This window comes from Callithrix jacchus, chromosome 3 (genome assembly GCF_049354715.1).
Source record: "Callithrix jacchus isolate 240 chromosome 3, calJac240_pri, whole genome shotgun sequence".
NCBI lineage: Eukaryota > Metazoa > Chordata > Mammalia > Primates > Cebidae > Callithrix > Callithrix jacchus.
The window spans coordinates 182,710,394-182,734,186 of record NC_133504.1 but is presented as its reverse complement, the minus strand read 5'-3'; the positions used below and the strand labels follow the sequence as shown (position 1 = coordinate 182,734,186).

The following is a 23,793-nucleotide window of genomic DNA, read 5'->3' as shown; positions in this document are numbered from 1 at the left end:
CATGATTCAATTATCTCCCACATGGTCTCCCCCACAAGATGTGGGAATTATGGGAGCTACAATTCAAGATGAGATTTGGTTGGGGACACAGTCAAACCATATCACCATCTGCTAGAGTTGAACTCAGACACCAGGATAAAATGATGTCCCATGCTGAACAGAGCAGAGTTTCTTGACTGGCTATAGCCAACAGTAGAGGAAGGATAAAGATTCTGAAAGAAGTAGTCATAGTGGATTGATGATGTCACATAAATCTAGAAGATTCACAAGAAAACCCTCTCCTCAAGCTGTGCTTGTGAGAGAGGCAGTGACATTTCTAAGTATTTCCGTGGTAATTGCTGTCTTTCTGTCAGAGCAGACAGTAGAGAAGCCATCACGAAAGTGAGTGCTGTAATATCCGTGGAGACAGAGAGCTCACGTAGTAATACAGGCCAGTAGCAGTACTTCCCAGAGGAAGTGGGCTTTTGACTCTAGTAAACTACTACTTTTTGCAACTACAAATATCTGGCTTCAATAATTCGGGGCAGAAACATTTCGGTCATTCGTCTGAGGTGAAGTGCACTTTGAGCACACCCCTCTCTGAATGAGTTCTCACCCTGTGTGTTTCGGTCACATCCGGCATTTCTACTGCCAGGACTCATGCAAGCAACAATGTAACTGCTTGTTTTGCTTGTTTAAATGAAAGAGAGAAATCAACTTGCATATATATATATACAGAGCTTCTCTCTTGGTGCCCAGGCTGGAGTGTAACGGTGCAATCTCCGCTCACTATAACCTCCACCTTCTGGGTTCAAGTGATTCTCCCACTGCAGCTTCCTGAGTAGCTGGGATTATAGGTGCCTGCCACCATGTCCAGTTAATTTTTGTATTTTTAGTAGAGCCAAGGTTTCACCAGGTTAGCCAGGCTGGTCTCGAACTCTTGACTTCAGGCAATCCACCTTCCTTGGTCTCTCAAAGTGCTGGATTATAGGCGTGAGCCACTGCACCCCGCCCAACTTCCTTCTTAATCTGTATTTTGAAAATGTTTCTTGTATTCTGTCCCATCAAGAAGCATTCTCTCACATTTGATGCTAACTTTCATCTTATGGAAATGATACTGAATGAAACTTAGCCTCTTTAGGATTGTGTCCTTAAAGCTCTAAATAACATGAATATTTGATAGATTCTGATGAATTACTTGAAAAAAAAAAAGTAATGGATCCACACTTCCCAGTCTATCTCTAAAGCTCTGATCCTGCAGCCTTTGACCACGCCTTCTCAAATGTTTACTCAAATGACACAATATTTGCCACTCCTCTTTTCTTTCTGTGGTGCAAATGAGACCACATATGAACCCATTACTAAGAGGAGAGAGCATCACATTTAGTGACCTTCAATTAAATATCAGGTGTGATGCCAGACTCTTTCCAAATGTCACTGTTGGATAAATAATATCTAATATATATATAATCATATAATAAGACTATGTTAAATTTAAGGATTCCAGCATTGATCAACGAAAAAATAAGGATGTGAGAGGCACTAACATTGCTTTGCTGGATAGAGTGCTTGCATAGAGTTGCATAAGACTCCTTCCCAGCAAGAGATCTTCCAAAGACAATGACACAAAGCTACACCCAGAAGCAAAATAGAGAAAAAAGGATCTCTTTAGGAAAAGGAGAAAATCATAGAGGGAGCTCACCTAAGTGATGTTCTTGTCTTAGCAGCTATTGAGGAATTGCTGAGTGAAAGAGCTATAAAAGAGGCAGCCATTGTTTAGCTACAAAGGTCATCTACTTATCTGTAATTAGCAGATGTTGAGTGCAGTTTTGCAGAGTATGCAAACTAGGTAGGCTCTAAATGGCTAAACATATGATAATTTAAACTATATTTAAAGAAACTGGGTGTGTACAAATTTCAATTTCAACATCATTAGGCTTTAGCTAATGGTCCTAGCTTGCTGTGAAGATGTGAACAATATGGGGACAGTTTGGGGCTAATATACTGGGGCCTACACTGCCGGTTCATTTCTACAGCAGACTCAAAATGGCTTGTCTCATGTGATACAGCAGGAGGAAGGTAAAGCTGGAACACTAACCCACACTAACATTTATCATTCCATCAGATGAATGCTATGTATGCCATTCCTTACAAGAGTGCCTTTTCTTGGCATAACAAAATTTGCATTCTCAGGTATTAAAGGGAAAACTTTATCTCTAAAGTGTCATAAAGAAAGACAGTAAAACAAATGTTCAAAGAGGAGCCACTCACCTTGTTCTCTATCATTAGAATCCTGAACTGACAACATGGTATGAGAGAGAGAGAGAGAGAGGGAGGGAGAGAGACAGACAGAGAGAGAGAGAGAGAGAGAGAGAGAGAGAGAGAGAGAGAGAGAGAGAGAAACAGAGGCATAGCATATAAGAAAGAAAAGAGAAAAGGGGTGTGCATATGTGTGTGGGTGGGTGTGAGAGAGGAGAAAGAGAAAGATAGAGGGTTAAAGAGAGAACAAACTAGAGTGTTTATGTTCTTTAGATCTTTACCTGCTTTGAGAATGTTACTTTTCCCACTGTCTTGCAGCGTTACTGAGGTATGATTGACAAGCACAAATTATGTATATCGAAGGTATACAACATAAGGATATATGAACACATTGTGAAATGATTATCCCACCAAGCTGATTAACATACCAATCAGCTCACATAGTTTTTTTTGTTAGAATACTTAATTTCTATTCTCTTAGCTTTTGAGAATACATTATTATTATTAACGAAAATCACCATGCTGTATATTAGAATTCAAACCTTATTCACTTTATAATGGAACGTTTGTGCCCTTTGAGCCTCCTTCCACTGCTTCAGTGAGATTTTGAATTTGTAGAAGTCAGCCATCTGAGGGACATCAATGATATACCCTTTGGAATTAAAAGACTGATGTTATGACAAAACATGTGCAGTAAAATATTTTATCAGAAACATATATAAAGAAAGCTTCATGATAATAAATTCTTAGGATTTATTCTTGCACCTGGCCAATGTGAAAACCGGTGACCCTTTTAGTGCAGGGTGTATTTAACATTCACCCCTCCAAGGCGGATTTAGGTTTACTGAGGTGTCATGCTTAGGAGGTCACCTGTTAGGACACCTACCATATACTAGCCTTGGGCTTTATTTCCCTTCTCCCTGGATGGCATCAAAATGCAAGTTCAAGGTCATCGCAGTGTTTGAGAGATGCTCAGTGACTTTGGCACTTTTTGTCCTCGAGGTGACCAACTTCACCTGGTTTGGAGACTCTGGGGGTTATTAATTCCTAAGTACAGAATGCTATCCTCTAATTGAACTAGTAAAGCTCCTTTTATCATTGGTCTTTAAGAAAATGAATTGCCTTAAACGTTTGGCATTAAAATATTCCATGTTAAGAAGAAAGGCAGGAAGAAATGGAAGAAGAAAAGAACATTCATTTATATTATATTACAAATGCATATTTATGTTCTGAATTTAAAAATTAACACTATAATAAAACTGTTTTCATCTTTAAGAATATCATGAGCACCACTATCAGTAATATTCTACCCTAGAACAGATCCATGCATTTATCCAACTGTAAAAAAAAAAAAAATACATGTTTTATTCTCTGATAGGTGAGGAAATTAGAAATGATTTGGGAAGTTTTCTCTTTGTTTTTAACAAGAGCTTCTCAGAACACTGTTCCCAAACATTCTGATTCTGTACACTGGTTTGGATCTTAGCAAACACATAAAAAAAAACCCTTCAGGTGATTTTGGGAGTCAGGTTTGTGATACGCTGAATTATTCCAGGTTTACTTTGATGTTGATCACTATGAACTCAGAGAAAGATAGTGCCTTGTCTAAACTCACCAAGAGCTTGAGAGTTATAGATTTCAGATTAGAACTCAGACCCCTGCCCTCCAGAGCAGTACTGAAAATTCAGTCATATCCAAACCACAGAATTTACTCTTTCTCTGTATCTTCAGTCTAAGTGCTCTGCTTTAGGCAGAAAATATTTGTTTTGAACAGTGTCTTGCTTCATTGACATAGAATTGCAAAGAGAAGCCTGACAGATTTCCCAAGTCTTGTGCAACAATAAAAAATATATGCAAAAGTGGGTTTAATTCCCTGACCTCCTAAACAAACACATGCCCTCCATCCTCCACCACAGAGAAAAAAAATGATTTCCATTTAAAAGGTGTTTTGACATTGATTAGTTGAGACTAAAGTCCCACATAACTCAACTGCTTGAAAATAAAGTCATAGCTAATGGCTCTTCCTGGCTTCAGCCAAAGAAATGTTGAGCAGCATCTAAAGAAACATCTGTCTTTTCATATTTATGAACAGTTTTTGTTATAAATCCTATAGGATTCTTGATATTCATTATGAAAGAAAATCTGTATGATCATTTTAAAGACCATCTGCTCAGGGTTTAGGATCATCATCTCGCTGGGCTTCTTGGAGCACTATGTCCAAAAGGAAATAACAAACATGCTGTAAAAATTCATACAGTGTTTTTTTCTTCTCCCCGTCCCCACCTTGATTAACAACGTAGATGCTTTTCTTTTCCTTTGATTGAAATGTGATTCAGGAAGAGCTGAAGTTTTTCTACTCCATTTGGATGATTTTCATCTCTTTGAAGTAATGCTGCCTTAGAGCTAGAAACAATTTTTGGAGATCTAAAGCCCTGACTATCAACAGTGGGAAATTTATTTTTATCAACTCTTTTTCTCTTCCCGTTTGATATATGACTGGGCTTTTAAAAATATCAGTTGAATCAGCTGAATACCGTGCAAAGGAATATATGTTGCACCTTGTGATTAATACAAATGTGGCTCAGGACAACACACACACACACACACACACACACACACACACACACACACACACGGAGAGCCAGAGAGAGAGTGAGAGGATACAGTTGGTATTATTTGAATTTTGAAACCACAAGGACATCAAAGTCTTTCTTGATGTGCTGCAGAATGTTACCAAAGCAGTTACATTTTACACTCTGTGTTCTTAGAATAATATCACATGGAAAACGTCGCAACTTTTAAGATACAAAGATGTTACTGGAGAAACTTATTGAAAACTCAGAAAGCAATATCAGAATGGAGTTGAAGTGACCTCTTCATCCAGGTAATAAAGGTGTCTTATGAAGTAAACCAAGAAAAGTCTATTTTTCCCTTACATCCTACTTAAGATGTGTTCTCCAACTGATTTGTCAATGCAACAAACTCACCATTCTCTTACCAAATGCGTGAAAGCAAGGGAATACCATCTTTCAGGTGAGAAGACAAGCACAGAATTTTCCTATTGCGGAGGCATACACACATCCCACGTCTTTCCTGTGCACTCTCTTTTTCTTTTTTTTTTTTTTTTAAATGTGTTGTGCCAAAACCCCAATCCCTCCAAGCTATAAGCTCAGAATTAGAATGATGAAGTAGGATATATTCTTACTATAACCAGAAGCTTGAGATTTCCATATATGTTACAAGTTAAAAATACCAATCTCCACGGCCATTTAACTGTGGGATCTCAGGTAAGTTAATCATCTATTCTGAATCTGTTTCCAAAAGAGAATACACAGCCCAAAATGTAGTCCTGCAGTCCAAATGAGCCCAAAGGCATGGCACAAATATTGGGTACACTTATTCTAAGAATATATATTATGGAACACTTATTCTAAGAACCAAAATTTCTATGCTCATTAATCTTCTTCTGTATGATTATGTTCTCCTAAGATTTTTAAACTCCTCCACGCAAGGGATAAAGTCTATCCTTCATTTCTATTTTATGAGAGTACAGTGTTGAGCCATAAACATACTAGTGGTGAATTAGCATTGCTGATTGTTGGGTTAATTCAATTGATTGAGTAGCCAAAACAGCAACATTTACTCTAACTTGACTTGGATTTTCTTGTTGCATATTAGTTGGTTTTGTAAGAATGATTATATATATTCCTTATGTTCCCCCCCAAAAAATTTCAATCAATCAGTGCTTGACATTGACAGATCCTTTTGCTCAGTTTCTGGTTTAAGTATTAATAAAGGCTAAAATGACCACATTTTCAGTCATGATGTAGAGAATAGAGGGGATCAGTACACTCAGAGAGGAACTCTGATTGGTGAGACTGCACTTGCATTGCTCTATAAGTTAGTCAGGTCACTTCCCTTTAGCATGAATTATGTTTTTGCAAAATGGTATTAATAATTTATGTTTTGCTTATTGTATAGATTGTTAATAAGTGTTTGCCAAAAGATGAATTAATAAATGATAAATTAATAAGAAGCTAATTATTTGATGGTGTATGGGCATTCATGGAGGAATGGATACCAGCTCCATGAAAAAATAGTTTTTAATGTAATTTATTAGAAATTGGTGGTTCAGGTTCTAGACTATTCTAGATAAAAGCCCATATTTAGAATTTTTATTCCATCTAGTTCAAACAAGGACAGTAGCTATAAGACAGCTTCTTTTCCTTCTATGTTCTTGATACATATTGGGATGTACCATGTTTTAGGAGGAAGAACAACAGGCATAGCATTTGAAATTAGAAATCTACATAGGAATTTAATTCTCTTATCTGTAGTTGTGCCTCTTTGGGTCAGCATTTGCCCTTTCTGAGTTTCTTCATCAGCCAAATAAATAATAATACATTCTCTACCTCCCATAACGATATAGATTTATTTTAAAAGGAAATAATGCCACCATTACTATCATATCCCACAGAATCGGGGAAATTTCAGGGAGAGGTTCACAATAGGAAACCTGAGTTAGTTTAAAAGAAAACCTAGGGACAGTGGTTATATATCCTATAATTTTCTCTGCTATTTTGACTAGCTGACTTTATTAAGATACCTGTTTCTATCATCTATAAATAGGCATGGGGGAGGGCACCATGACATCTAATAAGTCTGTGTCTCTTCAGTTTATGGATTGTTCCATTGATGAGTGATTTTCCCTACTAAACCACATCTGGGAGAAATAATAGAGCCTTTTAGAAGAACTAGGATATCTAAACAAAAGAGTCTTTTAGAAGTACATAGACAGAGCAAGAGTTGCAGATCAGAGATAAAATATAACAGGAAGTTCTGGGACAATGAATACTCATTTCACAAAACATCAGAATAATGACAACCTCTGGGGAAAGAGAGAAGAATTAAACTGGGAATGGGCTCACAGAGCCTTGAACATACTAGCCTAATCTCTTTCTTACCCTGAGTTTTGATTACACACACCTTATGATTATTTGTAATCTGCCCATGGATAAACTATATATTTTTAAAATGAACATTTAACATTAAATTTATTTATGACATAAAGAAGTATGCAGAATGAAATACTGTAAATCTAGGAACTAAAGTGGTTTTAATGACAAACAATTACCTAGCTGAAACTATGAACTGACTCCAGAATAAAATATATTGAGCCATCTGGTAGTTGAGCTAGTGTGCCTGAAAGAATAGCACAGACCAAGTCTGAGTCCATTTAATTGATTAACATATTTATGTTATCAGAAACAGGCAAATAAAACACAGGACTCATTTGGTCACTATTTAGAAACTTGGGCTGAATAACAATAATATTTAGTTCAGTAAATAGCTGTTGATGTGTAAATATAGGAATTTATTATAGGTGTTCTATTTACGACAGTGACATTCTTGGACATTTAGGCTTTGCTCACACCCAGGCTTTGAGACTTGTGAGATTAATTCTGGCAGCAGGCAATCAAGCTGACTTTTATCCAGTGAGAGATTGACAACACAATGGCCAACAGCCAAATGGTATTTAGCCATAGAACTCTGACCCCTAATTCCTGCAGCAACCAGCTCTGGGATCCAAACCACAATCTTATAGAAATTGGCTTAAAAAAGTAAGAACTTGGACAGGGACTGCCAGTATTCCCAATTTTTGTTCCTACTTCCAACTCGTGACCAACCAGAGGAAGGCAAACATACTCCCAAAACCAATTGCAGGCTTCTAGTTGACATTCAGCCTTCCCAATCTTCAACAGGAGTGTACCAGAAGTCTTCCCATGTTTTCACGGTAAAGCTTCTCCATCACCCTGTGTGCCTTTAAGCCTGTACCAGATACAAGGGAGAGAGCTAACTCCCTGATCGAGCAACTTCTAAATAAACAGTCTGCTGTCATCTGACTTGTCTTCATTTATTTCCCCAGTTATTGTTTTCACTCAATTTTCACTAAAACAACAACAACAACGATTACATTGGAAACCTTTCATCCTGCCCCTATTTCATTCCTAGTTGCAAAAAGTAACATTCATGGAGAAAAAGTGTGCTTAATTATTATATCCATTTTAAAAAAATACTGAGCAAGCAGTAACCAAGAATATTATAAATATAGTGTAGCAATAGGGGAAATAATATGGAGTAATTTTTTAAAAAAAATTTAAACGTAAATGCATAAATGAGTATATTATATATACACACACACACACACACACACACACACCCCACACACACACACAGAGTGGACCAATTCAAAACTGAAACATGTAAAAATAAAAAATATGGTAGTTTTGCTTGATAATTGAATTGTGGATGGCATTTTACATTTATTCTTGTTTCAATATTCTTTGATGAAATTGTTTTGAAAAATGAGCAGCATCTATCACTTAAATGGATTAAACAAGTGTTCCAGGTCTGTTCTCTGACAGAAGCCTTTGCACCTACAAATCTTACCTAATTATGACTTCTAAACAATTCCTTGAATGTAATTTACACACTGTAAACTTCTCTGCAAATGTAAAAGATAATTATTATTCTACAAGAATTATTTAAATACATAAATACCTGAATTTGTGTGCCTAAAATGTACACTGGCTGAGGTCCCCTAGTTCTGGAAATCAACGGCCAGTATGTCTGTGATAATGTAGCCAATACACTCTCTGGTGTGACATTTTTGCCACCAAGGTGGTCCAGGATGGGATAATGGAATAAAGCTAAGCTGGATATACATATGCTCTAATGGAAACAAATTACATCAAGATGGGCTGTTAGTATGACAAGAAACCATGTAAAATGCCTTTAAAGCACAATATATTCAGTACGTAGAGACAAATCTTAAGGTGATGAAAAGAACCAGGAGTCAAGAGACCTGAGATGTTTGTGCAACCCTGTAACCAACAAGGAGTGGGGCTGCTGACTTGGATGGTTCACCTGCTTCTGGGTTCTGTATTTCCTAAGAGCTAAAATAAGGATTTGAGATGTGATGATTTCAAGAGGCCGTTTCAGATCTGACATTCTATTGTAGTAGAGCTCTAGATATTACATTAGATTTCATATTATATCTATCTGGCCTTGTAGCACACCATTAATCCTCAATTGTATTGCTATATTGGAAGGAGAAAAGAATCATCAAATCAGAAAAAAGCTAAGAAAGTTAGGTGATGGGAAAGAAAGAAAAAGCTAATTTGTCTGTTACAGTTCATTTCACATGTAGAGGGAGTTAAGATGGGAAAAGTATATCTCAGAAGGTAATTACATATTGTCTGCAATCAATAGAACACACTGGGGAGAGAAAAGCTACTTGTATTACACTTAGAATTAGGGCTTCATGTTGTCGCTTGAGTTATTCTTGGTCACAGCCGCTGAAGCAACACTTAGAAAGCCCTAAGCCTACTCCAAAACTTTCCTACTCAAGCTCTGTCCTGTCTCCAAATCCCTGCCCCACCGTATGAAAAAGCACACACTTTGGGCCATTCTCAGATATTGTGATCAGTGATGAAGTGTGATTGGAATCATTTGTCACTATTAGTGCTTAATTATTTGAGGGTATTGAGCCATTAACTTGAAATAGATAACTCAATGAAGTTGTTGTTGATAATTCCACTTCTATCTGCTTGCATGATACGATGCTTCTTGAATCAGCAAGATTGTGATTGAATTAGATTTATTGCACTTACTTCTGTGCTTAGCACTTGTCATTTTCATGGTCATTCTATGGCATTGTGACCTAATAGCATGGTCACTTTATGACATGTGACCTAATAGCATGCTGATAATTAGCCTTATTGATGGGTGCCTCAGCTGCTACAAGTTCAAATAGAACTTGTGCTCTCACTCAGACCTTCTCCTCTACATCTGGTCCTCAAGGCTGCAACAGTATCTTATCACGCTTTCCCAAATGCTCAAGCTGGGAACCTCAGATTTATCTTTAGTTTCTTCATTGTATAAGTCAGGATTCTTGCTTTTAGGTGATAGAAACACAATTCAAAAGGGATTTTGGAAAGAGTAAATTTATCAGTCTGTCTAGCTTCGTTACAGCTTCAGACTCAGCCAGACCTAAGTATTCTAACAATATCATCAAGCATCTGCTCTTCTCCTCCTCTCCCTTGCTTTTGATTTCCTTTGGGCTGACTTTATTCTCACTCTGGTGTCATATGGTAGCACTGGAGTTAATTCATGTTTAAATTTCGAATAGAAAATTATAGGTCAGTATTTCATTTGTTCCAGGCATTCTATAGCAGTACCCACTGGCTGTGCCTGAGACACCTCCTGCAACTCACGTCCTACAAGGTGAGGTGCCCTGATTGGTCAATCTGGATTCCATCCCTCCCTCATTTGGCCAGGTAATTGGAGGAATTACCAGTGCATGAGAGAAAGTTGCTGCATAGGTCAGTGATAGATATAGGGGACATCCATATTTCCTTCACTTGGTAGCCAATGAAATGACAAGTTGTATAGATTTTACACTTTAAATACCTCCTGTATCATTTTCTCCTTCAAACGCCACTGCTGTTATCTTAGTTCAGGTCCTCACTATCTCTCACCTGGCCAGTTGTCTTAGCTTGTTGACTGATATGGTTTGGTTCTGTGTCCCCACTCAAATCTCATCTTGAATTGTACTCCCATAATTCCCACATGTTGTGAGAGGGACAGGGTGGGAAATAATTCCAACCATGGGAGTGGCTTCCCTCATACCCTTCTAGGTGTAGGGAAGAAGTCTCACCAGATCACATGGTTTTATCAGAGGTTTCTGCTTTTGCATCTTCCTCATTTTCTCTCGCTGCTGCCATTTAAGACGTGTCTTTCACCTCCTGCCATGATTCTGACCACCTCCCCATATCCATGTAGAACTGTAAGTCCAATTAAACCTCTTTTTCTAGCCAGTCTCAGGTGTGTCTATATCATCAGCATGAAAACAGACTAATACATTAACTTTTCTCCTTTTTTCAAGTTCTCCCTAATCCCATCAATTCTCTTAACAACATCCTATCAGTTCTTTATGTTCATTGTCCTTGAGGCATATTAATCTACAAATGGTTCCCTGAAATCATCATGATCCCTGATGCTTCATATCTTTGCCTAGACTATTCAGCACATTTCTTCCCTGTTCATATGTGGAAACCACTCCTTATACATTAACAAGGATAGATGCAACACTATCCCCCATCCCACATGGTCCTGTAGTTCCAACGTTGGAAACTAAGGACTGAAATTATTGATAAAATTATTTGGCCTCAGAATCAGGAAAACTAGAGAAATGAATATGGAAGAAAAGTCGGACTTCAACATAGAAAAATTAGAACAGAACTGAGGTTTAAGATACAAGCTTTGAAACTAAGGTGAAACATTAAGAACAGGGTTAACATTGGTTGTACCTGATCCTACAATTCCATAGACTTCCCAATTCCTCCTCCCCAAATCCTGGACCCTAGGGCTCGAGTAAAACCTATACCACGGTTATATTGGTTCAGCTGGGATTAGTAAAGTAACAGAGGGCAGAAAACAAGGCAGGTCAACCTACAGACTTCAGCTCTATGACTATGATTCCATTCTCAAAAGGAATTTAAATTATTTTTCTTCTTTATTTTCTCACTGGCCTGTGACATTAGAAAATAGTAAAGTTCCTTCTTATAGTTTCACTTCTTTTATTGTGTTCTTTCTGCCAGAGAGAGAAATGGAAGGTGGCATCCAAAGAATGGTTGCAAGAAAAATAAGATCCAAAGAGTGAGATGTCTACTTCTTATATTACCCTAATACATATATTACATTAGGTGTGGGTGATATATACATATACACATCACCCAAAGATAAGAAGCAGCAGCTCACCCTTCAGATCCTAGCTTTTCTTTCAGTCATTCTTTGGATTCCTCATTCCATTTATGAGGATTCAGTCTAAGGTCCAGAGTAAAGGCAAACCCAAGAATAAAGACAAATCTGTGGTTCCATCCTCAGAGGGCATCGGTGTGTGTCAATCAGAAAGAGTTGCTATATATTTGGTTTCCTGAAGGCCTGACATTAATTCCTTTAATTAATTCAGAATTTTGAAAATGGGTTTGTTTGACTGTATTTGGCTACCTGATGATTGTGCAGTGCATCTAGTATGTTTGCCAATGAACATACATCTCCTCTGCTCGTTGATTAAACATTTTTTCTCGTGGTTAAAATAAACAACTTAGATTTCAATCAAGTGAATGTACTCTTATCCCACCCTCCGTTGTTTCCTTCTCACTAAGAAACCCGCTTCCTGGTTTTATCCTTGGGAATGTTTCCCATCCTCCTATCTTGTTTCTTATGTTCTTCCATCATATTTGTATCTGGCTAAATGTTTTTCACCATTCAGGATTCAGAAGGTATTTCTTCCAGAAAGGTTTTTCAAACCAGGATAGAAAGCATCTTAATCTAAGTCTATTACTGTCCTTGATAATTCATTTAGGTTATGTGTTAATCATTTCAGAAACTTCCCAATGAGTTACCCATGGATTGAGGAACAAGTATCTTAGTTATTGTGCACTTATGGTAGCCTATAGGTGCTTGGGCTCATTCAAGTGAGAAAAACGACCTTCTTTCCATTCCTTTCCTGCACAATATCTAATGTAATTCATCAGAATTATCGTGTGAGACAGATTCTTAGAGCCATAGCAAAAGCTCAGAGAATGTATGTGAGAAACACCACTTTTTCTGATACAAAGTCCACCATATATTTTTTCAGAAACACAAAAGAGCAGTGTTTCATGGAGCCACTATTTTGGCTTTACATGGAAAATCACAGTTCTGTTGAGCTTTTTACATTTTAGGTTTTTTTCTTTGTTTATTTGCCTTAGACAAACCCTTGACTGACACAAACTTATCTGATGTTTTTAACTAACTTTACCAGTTGATAATGTATTATCTGACAGTAAATGAAACTAATCTAATGCATTAAATAAAAACAATCAATAAAGATGCCCACTGGTTTGTATATGTAGACACTAAATTCTTAGTATATTATGCCCAAGACACCAGGTTAAAATACCCTGAAAGTGGAATTTTGTATTCACTTATTTGTCTGGGTTGATATCGTGACTGAACCATTGCCATCTTGCTCTTTTTACTACTTTTATTAAGGGCTTATTTTGTTCCAGCCACTGGGCTAAGCATTGGGCAATCATTTCATTGCTTGGTTCTCTTAATCAGGTGTTTTATTGTGCCCCTTTTGTAGAAGAGAAAAAAAAATTCTTAGAGCAATTCAATTAAAAATGAAAAATAAAGGCTATGTGATGTCGAGGTGAGAATTTTCATAGGGGTCTGTCAGTCTTCAGAAGCTATACTCAAACCTAGTAAGCTTCTTAAATTTGACTCAAGTTTAAGTACATCATTATAATTCCATACATTTTTAAAATTATGCTTTTATCATTTTCCAGACAATTTTACATTCATTATCCCAATGAATTCTCACTTCAGTTCTTGAGCTGAGCACGGCAAGTAGGATAAAAAGATTGAGACGAATGAGGGTCATTGAGTGACTAAGAGGCAGGGCCGGTGCTGGGAGCTGGATTTTCTGACTCATCCCCAGGCTCGCTCACTTGACAGCATCACTTTAATCAAAGGCAGCGTCACTTAAGTACCCCAGCGATCTCTCAAGTGAATTCTTCTTCATCCTCCGATAAAGACCTTTTGTATGATCCCTATTTTATTTTATTTAGAAAGAGTGTCTTTCTTTAATGCACATTTTCCACTGCATTAAGGATGGAAAGCAGCTTTATTGTGAAAAGAAACAAAAATTGCCCTGAAATGCAAACTGAAGGCTGAAAGAGTTTCAAACTTTGGTGTAACAGCCACCTTTCTGCACACTCATGGGGATTGTACAATGAGGTAATGGAGGTTTTTAGGGGTTTAGAAAACCTTATTACACACATTTTTGATGCTGTGTGCACAGTGAGAGTTTTTTGAAGCACGTATTAAATGGACAGGTAGTAGCTATTTGATTGACCTATGAAATCCTAAACATGAAAATATAAAATGATAGACGGTGTTTGTATAAAATGATGTCTTTAATAATCATAAAATGCTGATCTGGCTTAAAGTACCCTAATTATATTAGTTTCTCAAAAATGATTATATGTTTGTGTGTATATGTCTGCATATGTATGTATTTCTATGCAAAGATGTGTTTTGATTTATCAATATATTTCAGTGTTATAAATATCATATATTTGACTACTGAAACTGTCAAGATCAAACCATGCTTTCATAAGGAAAGATAGGTAGAAAGTAGAATCATTTTTTTTTTTCATGAATGAACACATATTATGGTCACATGGCTAGAAGACAAATTCCAATCTGCTTTACACTACTATGTCATACACTTTGTGTGGTAGTCATTTGATTTTTCTTTAACTGAGAAAATGAATTACATACACACACACACACACACACACACACACACACACACACACATTAGTAAACTCAGCTATATTTAAAACAAAAACATACTGTTGCAGACCAAACAGTGTATGTGTATTTGCTCCCTCTGGGCAGCAGCCACATCTGAAGGAGGACTTGTGGAGCTGGAAACTGATTCTTGCTTCATCGTTAATGGGAGGTTCCAAGGAACTTGGGTGAAATCCTTGAACACATGGAACACAATTTGAAAACCACAAATAGGGAGTTCAAGACCAGCCTGACCAACATGGAGAAACCCCTCCATATCTACTAAAAATACAAAATTAGCCAGGCATGGTGGCATGCACTTGTAATCCCAGCTACTCGTAAAGGCTGTGGCATGAGAATTACTTCAACCTGGGAGGCAGAGGTTGCGGTGAGCTGAGATCTCACGGTTGCACTCCAGCCTGGGCAACAAGAGCAAAACTGAAAAAAAAAGAGAAGAAAAGAAAACCGCTAATAATGATGCAAGAGTCTTGTTTTGTTTTTAAGGAGCGAAAATTGAAGATCCAGAAACTCTAAATGACTTTTCCAAGACTACCCGGAGTTTGATTCACCCCTGAGCCAATGATTTCCATCTATTACACGTAACCCAAATTCAACTAAAATGAGATTGTCTGTGCTGGCACTCAGCACACAGTGGGAACTTGATAGATACTCACTGAATAGATAAAGCTATGTGAAAATACCTCATCTCAAACAACACTCAATCAATACTGATTTAATTCATTCCTCACCACTGTATGAGCTGGTCATATTAATCATATTTTCCAAAGGATAGTCTTTGACACAAATGATGTAAGGGGCTTATTTATGATCACTGAGCTCTTAAGTGGCTGAACTGGGATTCAAACAGCTCCAAATCTAAATCCGGTGCACTCTTGAAAAGCAGCTAGCTATTCTCCACAGGTATTGGGAGAACCAAATGGTGTAGAAAATTTGATATAAAAGGTTCCTCAAAAAAGCATAATTTACTATATAAATGTAAAACATTATATTTATTTCAAGATTGCCTGCTTTTCCCAAAGGCTTTTCACTCTACCTAGTCAAACTGATTATGTAGCTGGGGTTAATGGCAGAGTGAAATGATGCAAGCCACCCAAAGTGGTAAGGGATTATCTCCAAATGTCAAATGTGTATATGCGATGCTGGGATTACAAATTTGGGCAGCCACTGAGCCTGTCACCCCAGCTCCTTCCACCAGAGGCATCTTTCTCTCAAAGACAGAATGCTAGAGCCTTAGTTTAAGTCCTGGATCTGCTTCTAAACAGCTGTAAAATTTTAGGCTAATTGCAGGTACTCCATGGGACTCATTTTTTTTCATTCATAAGCCGACAGTAGTAATATGCCACTGATAGGCTTATTATGGGATAAGCAACAAGGATAAGACCTCGGCTGGAGTCAGATGGCTTGCGGTGGAAGCCAGTACTCCCATTCATGAACAAATGGTCTTAAGCATGTTACTCAGTCTTCCTGTCTTTCATATCAAGTGGGGATAATAGTGTTTAATAATAGCGTCAATAGTCATAATATTAATATTAAGAAAGTTAGTACATACGGAGTACTGAGAACTCTGTCAAAACAGAATAAAGACCTAAGAGTGGTTGGTTGTGTGTATTTTAAATGATCTAATTAAATACTCTGACATAGAGGTGTGACATGCGGAATTGACACTGCAGTTCACAAAATGCTGCCTTCACCCCTGGTTCATTTAATCTTCACAGCTATCCTACTAGGGCTGTCGTGAAGATGCCTTCTGGGACTGAGGAGCCTCCTCTGTTGAGGTTCATCCTACTGCCTCTGCCATATGTCAAAGGACCTCGGCTCACATGGACCCTTATCCTGCCTGGCTGCCTGCAGCCACAGTCATGTTCCCAAGGGAGCAGAGCAAGAAATGCTCATCTCAATTTCACATCTGAGCTAAGCCTGAGCCTCACTTCATCCAGAATCCTACAGCCTTCCTTTCCTGGGAACTGGCCTAGTCAACGCAGACACTGCAAGGATCCCTTTACGTCTTCAGTTAAATGTCTTATTTTAATGCCAGAAAGGGTCCCTTTCATCACTTTGCTACAAGATAATTGATGGCAGCTTATTTATTCTTGTTCTTGTTTGTTTCTTTGTTTTCTTTTAACTCATGGCCAAGTAAGATTGGTAAATGCTGAAGAGTACCTTCTGTTTTGTGAAATATGTAATTCATAGCAATTTAAAGCTAGCAAGGAATCTTGCAGACATCTTGCAGCATTTCTCTCATTATGTGACTTACAATTTCATATTTTTGTGTTGTAATACCACTTATACAAAATTTAAAAGCAGAAAAGTCTATTTTTTTATATACATACACAATTGGAAAAATAATAAAATTTTAAGACATTTGCACCTTGATTCAAGATCTTAGATACATTTATGAAGAAATTTGATAGAAGTAGGATTTGACTAGTAGAAAAAGCCTTCAACTTCCCTTAGAGAACACGGTTATTTCATGATTTTGGATGATCCTACCTTGAGAATGTCCTGCTTAATTGTTGTCTCTTTGTTTTCTCTCAATATTCCTTCTCAAATTTAACAAGTTTCCTGTGAACATCCTTATTTGAAGCTCATGGTACTTCTGGCTCTGCCTTAGGGTTCTCACAGGTTTCTTTGGGAGACGATCCCATGAAAACAGGTATCTGCATTGCACCACTGCCTCCCCTCTGTGCCAGCTCTTGGGCGAATAGTCCAGCAGAATCAGTTGTCAAGTAAAAGTCACAGCCATAAGTTCAATGCCACTGATTTCTGCAACAGGTAGGACTTTCGCAAATTCCGTCACCATCTCCTCTTCTTCCGTCCTTCCTTCCTGGACACAGGTAGGTTACTGAATAGATGGATTGACCAGAGCTTCCTACAAGACCAAGGAAAATTTTATGGAGAAAATCCAGAATTAAGATTTAGGTGTTGCGATGGTTATTATTGAGTGTCAACTTGATTGGATTGAAGGATGAAAAGTATTTTTTCGTGGGTGTTTCTGTGAGGGTATTGCCAAAGGAGATTAACATTTGAGTCAGTGACCCACCCTCAATCTGGGTGGGCACCATCTAATCAGCTACCAGCAGGGCTGGAACAAAGCAGACAGAAGAACGTGGATGGACTTGGCTGGCTGAGTCTTCTGGTCTTCATCTTTCTCCTGAGTTGGATGCTTCCTGCCCTTGAACTTTAGACTCCAAGTTCTTCAGCTTTTGGACTCTTGGACTTACACCAGTCATTTGCCTGGGGCTCTCGGGCCCTCAGCCACAGACTGCAGGCCGCATTCTCGGCTTCCCTACTTTCGAGGTTTTGGAACTTGTACTGATTTCCTTGCTCCTCAGCTTGCAGACAGCTTCATCTTGTGATTGTATGAGTCAACACTTTTTAATAAATTCTCCTTCTTCTATACACCTATCTTATTATTTCTGTTCCTTTAGAGAACCCTGATTAATACAGATTTATTCTCTTCCAGATTCTTCCTTTTAGAAAAATTACAGAGAATCTGGATTATCCTTCTTTTCCACATATAACTCTCTCAGCTTCCACCACCTCCCAAATGAAAAGCAAACCAGCCCAACATTATACTCTGGTCTCATAATAATATAGACCAAGCATGAATAGCACAATAACACTGATCCTTATGCTCCTCCCTCCAATGTTGTATTACCTTTATAAAGAACCAGCTTAGTGTCCTTGTGCTCTTCAACAACTATGTGCTGCACATCAGTGTTTTATGGCCTCTTCTAAAAAGAGTAAATAATACATACTCTACAAAGGGAGAAACTGAAGCTCAACGATCATCTTAATTTTAGCAAATTCCTACAGTGAACAAATCACAAAATTAGTCCTTGGGACTCAATGCCAGTGTAATAATGCTCCTACTTTTTCCATTTGTATCATCAAAATTATGAATGAGGGTGAGGACAGTGGTGGAAAATGATAGAAGATGACCAATATCACATAATCATCACCTTGGTACCAAGAACATGCTAGGTAGAGACATTATTCTTCCTTCTGAGGGGCTTGCCATCGGATACCACTGACAGTATCATCTCTGGAAGTGAAGACCTTGAATTTTATTTATTCATTCACATATCCACCATGCAAAATATGTCAAAGATTGATGAGTGGCTTTTGACCTTAATAATTTTGAAAAGGAAGAACGAGCTGAGTGGGGAGGTTTGCATAGGTAAATCAAGATTAAGTTTCCAACAAAAGCCCAGGGATTAATAAGAAATCTGAAAGGGGAAGAAACAGTAGCCATTATCAATCAACAAATGGCAAAAATGACATATCCATGAGTAGATTTTTTATATTCCCAGCATTGTGTGTGCACGTTTAGAGGAAGAACTCAAGTTGAATTCATCTTTGGAACATTTTAACTTTCATTTCATCAGTGTCTCACATTTATTTTGCATGATCACACCCAAAGTAATTTAACATCCATTGCTCTATTTGGTTATCAAAAGTGCTGTGGACAAGGCAATGCACAAAAGGTGAACCTTACAATGTCACTGCTAACTAGCAAAGTGAAAACGAAATAAAACTGCTCATCTTTGCATTACTCAGTGCTCATCATTAATATAAGTGGGTTTCATGTAATCAGATCCTAATAACCAACATAGCGCTGTACTCATGTGAGATGTATGTAGAAAGAGACATATAAACAGATTGAATTACTTCACTGCAGCAAGGTTTTTTTCTTCTTTGGAATGTTACCTTCTTTCCCTCTGTGGAGTTGCATCAATGACAGCCTGCTAACCTTCCCACCAGAGAACAACTCCGTTGTTTGTTTCATCCCAAAGTCGCAAAGGAGTGATTTTCCTATTATCTTTTACTTTTTTTTCCATAGGGAAAATCCTCCTGTGAAATGCCCTGGAAAACAGGAATTGGAACTTTGATTAGCAGCAGGCTAATTTTATTTTGTAGCGGTGTAAATTAATCTCGCAATGTTCAGAAAGTCCTGTCCCCACAGGATCTAATCTTCTGTGCACTTCAAAGGATATTCTCTGTGTCTGGGAAGCTGTGAAGAGTCAGTGTTAAACACTGAAAAGTAATAGCTTTGGTTACATACAACCAAAGGCATGTTTTAAGGTCAAATTGGAATTTTTGGTTGTTTTATTTAGAATCAAAGATATTCAAAATACTGAGCACTTATTAGCATTTCAAATTTTGTCCAAGGTGTGTATCTGCAGAAATAGTACACCAGTCTTCCCCCACTGCCCCAGACCCGCCACATTTGGCTCACTCTTATTTATTCATCAAGTCAATGATTAGTTTTCCCTTCCTCAGAAAACAAAGTATCTTGATTCCTTTATGCACTTTCCACAACTCAACACAACCAATGTTAGATGTCCAGCCTCCCCTTCACTCCTTAATGTTCCTGCAGCTTCTGCACGTAATCCTATCAGCAATCATCACACAGTTAATTATGCACTTAACTCCCTCCCAGTAGATTGTGCACTCCCTGTGAATAGGAATGAAAGCACTGTCACCTCTATCATTTACAATGATTGACAGAATACTCAGTATTTAGTAAACCCTCAGATCATATTTATTGAATGGATGATGCATGAGTGACTGAATGAATAAATCAATGATCATCCTTAATCATTAAAATCATCTTCCATGATAGATAACAGACCTTGAATTTTGAGATGGGAAAACTAGGATTATAATGCTTAGTGCATAATAATGGTTATATAAAAAATAAATTGTGGGGATAAAATTAAAATTCAGTGTTTGTGTATTTTAAAATTTGCTTCTACATAGATGCCGTAGATTAAAGTTTGTAAAAAACACAGCTCTGATTGTCAATTCTTACACATTTACTTAAGCCAGCAAGTATAGTTTGGTAGAATATGTATATATATGATATATACACATATATTTGTGTATATACATATAATATATATACGTATATATATAATATATATACACACACACATATAATATATATACACACATATATATATACACACACACACACACACACACACACACACATATCTGTAATGACACAAGGTTTGACAACTGAGAAAACCTCTGGAGTAGGTGTCTTAAGAATAGTACTTTCACTGAAATCAAGAAAGACTCTGCCAACTCTGAGCTTCTAGGAGCCAAAGAAAACAAGAGAATAAGACTCGAAAGAATATGACATAGTGTTAAAAACAGTAAGAAAGGATTATGGAAGAAAATTCCCAAGGACTTCTGAGAATAGATTTGGTGATTTCCAGGGAGTTTTGGTTTTGAGGAGTGATATATGTTTGATTGGACCCTGCTATTCGGCAGGGAAACTTCTTGATCCATTGGACCAGGGGGTCCCAATACAGAGTCCTTCAATCTATGAACCTGCCAAATTTGCCCTAGAATATTTACTCACTCTATTTCCAAAAGACTGACTATTTATAAGAAAACAAGCTTCCTTACAACTAATTTGTCACCAATTATTTTAAAGACTGACATCATAGTTTTAAAAACAGAAATAAAATTAGCCCATATAAAAATGATAAATTGTATGCATATTATTACTGTCATAATGTAGGTTTCAGAATATAAATGATCATTGGTTTAGTATTAAAAAAAGGTGTAGTCCTAATAGGAATCCTAGTGATGTAAAACAATATGTGGTGTGATGGTTAAAATACTTGGAGTTGAGTACAAGCTCTGCTATGTCCTAACTATGTGAACTTGGATATGTCTTTTAGTTTTTGTGAGCCTCAGGTTCTAACCATGTAGAATGTAGTGTATGGGAACTCCAATACCTGTTTCCAAGGGCGAGTGACAGGACTGAATGAGGCAGCATATAATGAAAATGCCTACCACAATTTATTGTAGGAGGACCACGTGGCTGTTACCAGCCTGGCTAGCTCACTTCCATGTTTACTAGTTGTGTGACTCCGGGCAACTTGTGTGATCTCTCTGACCTTCACTGAATCTTGTCTGTGAAACAGAGGAAATAGTAACTATCTTATACAGTGGCTATGAAAAGAAATAAATTACTACATAACATTTAGGTCAAAACACACTGCACATAAGATTATAATGGAGCTGACCTATCCAGATGTACCACTTTTTATCTTTTATAATGTATTTTTACTGCACCTGTTCTATGTTTAGGTATGTTTAGATACACAAATACTTACCATTGTGGTACAACTGCTTACCGTATTCAGTACAGCAGTGTGCTGAGCAGGTTTGTAGCCCAGCAGCAGTGGGCACTACCATATAGCCTAGGTGTGTAGTGGGCATTGCTATGTAGGGTTGTTTAAATATACTCAATGATGTTCACACAAGGACACCACCTACCAGCACATTTCTCATAATCATCATGTATCACCATTGTTAACAGATACATGACAGGTGGTGCAGTGGCTCACACCTGTACTCTTAGAACTCTGGGAGGCTGAGGCAGGCAGATCACGAGGTCAGGAGGTCAAGACCATCCTGGTCAACATGGGGAAGCCCCGTCTCTACTAAAAGTAAAAAAAAAATAACTGGGAGTGGTGGTGCGTGTATGCCTAGAGTCCCAGCTACTAGGAAGGCTGAGGCAGGAGAATTGCTTGAACCCAGGAGGCAGAGTCTACAGTGAGCCAAGATCACACCACTCCACTCACTGCACTCCAGTCTGGGTGAAAGAGTGGCAAAACTCTGCCTGAAAATAAATAAATAAATAAATAAATAAATAAATAAATAAGATACATGATTGTATAAGTAAATCTCTTAGAATGTCTAAACTAGAGCAAGTGCTCTTAAAATATTTTATTCATTCTTTTTCTTTTTTTCTTCTCTGGTAGTTTCTTCAATCACAAAATGGGGATTCAAAATGCCTATTACAAAAGTCAATTTTAAGAATTGGAGTTATGTGTCAATCATATTATTTAGCTTGACAACATTTTAGTTGTTAATATTTTGATATAACACCTTCTTATATGACATTAAATGACAATTCTCTCTCTATCTGGTGCATTTCTGAGGGAAAAAAATAGACAAAAGAACTCATGTAGACCGGGCGCAGTGGCTCAAGCCTGTAATCCCAGCACTTTGGGAGGCCGAGGCGGGTGGATCATGAGGTCAAGAGATCGAGACCATCCTGGTCAACAATGGTGAAACCCCTCCTCTACTAAAAATACAAAAAATTAGCTGGGCACGGTGGCACGTGCCTGTAAATCCCAGCTACTCAGGAGGCTGAGGCAGGAGAATTGCCGGAACCCAGGAGGCAGAGGTTGCAGTGAGCCGAGATCGCGCCATTGCACTCCAGCCTGGGTAACAAGAGCGAAACTCCGTCTCAAAAAAAAAAAAAAAAAAAAAAAAGAACTCATGTCTAGTATCTTTAAGTCTAGTATTTTACCCAAACTGCTAGACGGGACATTGCCATAGAGAGAACTTGTGGTGTTCGCGCCAAGGGCTCGAGACAGCTAGTTGACTTGCCCCAGTTTGGCTGCTGGACCTGTACTGCATTTCCTCACCTCGAGGGCTGTCGAGTGAGACAGGGCCGTGAGCTGACTCACTAAAAGCAACAACAGAATGCAAAGCAAAGGCCTGCAGTTTATGAGGACATTGTGCTGTCTGCTTCCATGTCCCCCTTCAGTCTCTGTGTAAGCAATAAACTTGCTGCAATTGAGATGCCTAAGAGGAGCAGAGACCACTGCCCATATTTTCCCTGGAGCCAAGCCTTTGTTTTAGCTCCTGGTGAAAAACAGGTTTAACCAGCCATCTTGGGCGCCATTGTATCTTTGAAATGTAAAATCTTTGAAATGTAAACTACTACCACAAGCCCCCTTAAACTGCTTTCTGAGCGGATATCACAAGCCCCTGATAACTATTTTTTATGGAGTTTCTGTTTCCTTTCTGTCTACCCCTTTCTTTCTTTCTGCTGAGATAAGGTAAATGTAAACAAGAAAAAAGGTATAAAAGCTGTAACCCACAAAAATAAATTTGCTGCGTTTTGGCCATAATCTTCACGCAGCCCTCCAGACTCTACTTTTCTATATTCTTTCTTTTCCGCGCACTCTCTCTCTCAGGTTGAACGAGACATCTACGTTGGCGGTCTCGGGGACTCCCGCAGGTCGGTAGTTTCCGGCAGACGTGCCGGACCCCGACAAGAACTGCTCACATGGATTGTAGTGATCCAAGTCA

At 38.0% G+C, this 23,793-nt stretch overlaps 1 long non-coding RNA gene across 1 annotated transcript in view; it reads left to right on the top strand.

Annotated features, from left to right (window-relative positions):
- Positions 1–256: 256 nt before the first annotated feature.
- The window catches only part of LOC118152351 (uncharacterized), a 35,803-nt gene continuing 12,266 nt past the window's right edge, over positions 257–23,793 (top strand). Inside the window, exons 1-2 of the long non-coding RNA XR_004741077.3 lie at positions 257–381; positions 5,007–5,122. This is a non-coding gene — a long non-coding RNA (uncharacterized LOC118152351). The remainder of the gene's footprint in view (positions 382–5,006; positions 5,123–23,793) is intronic.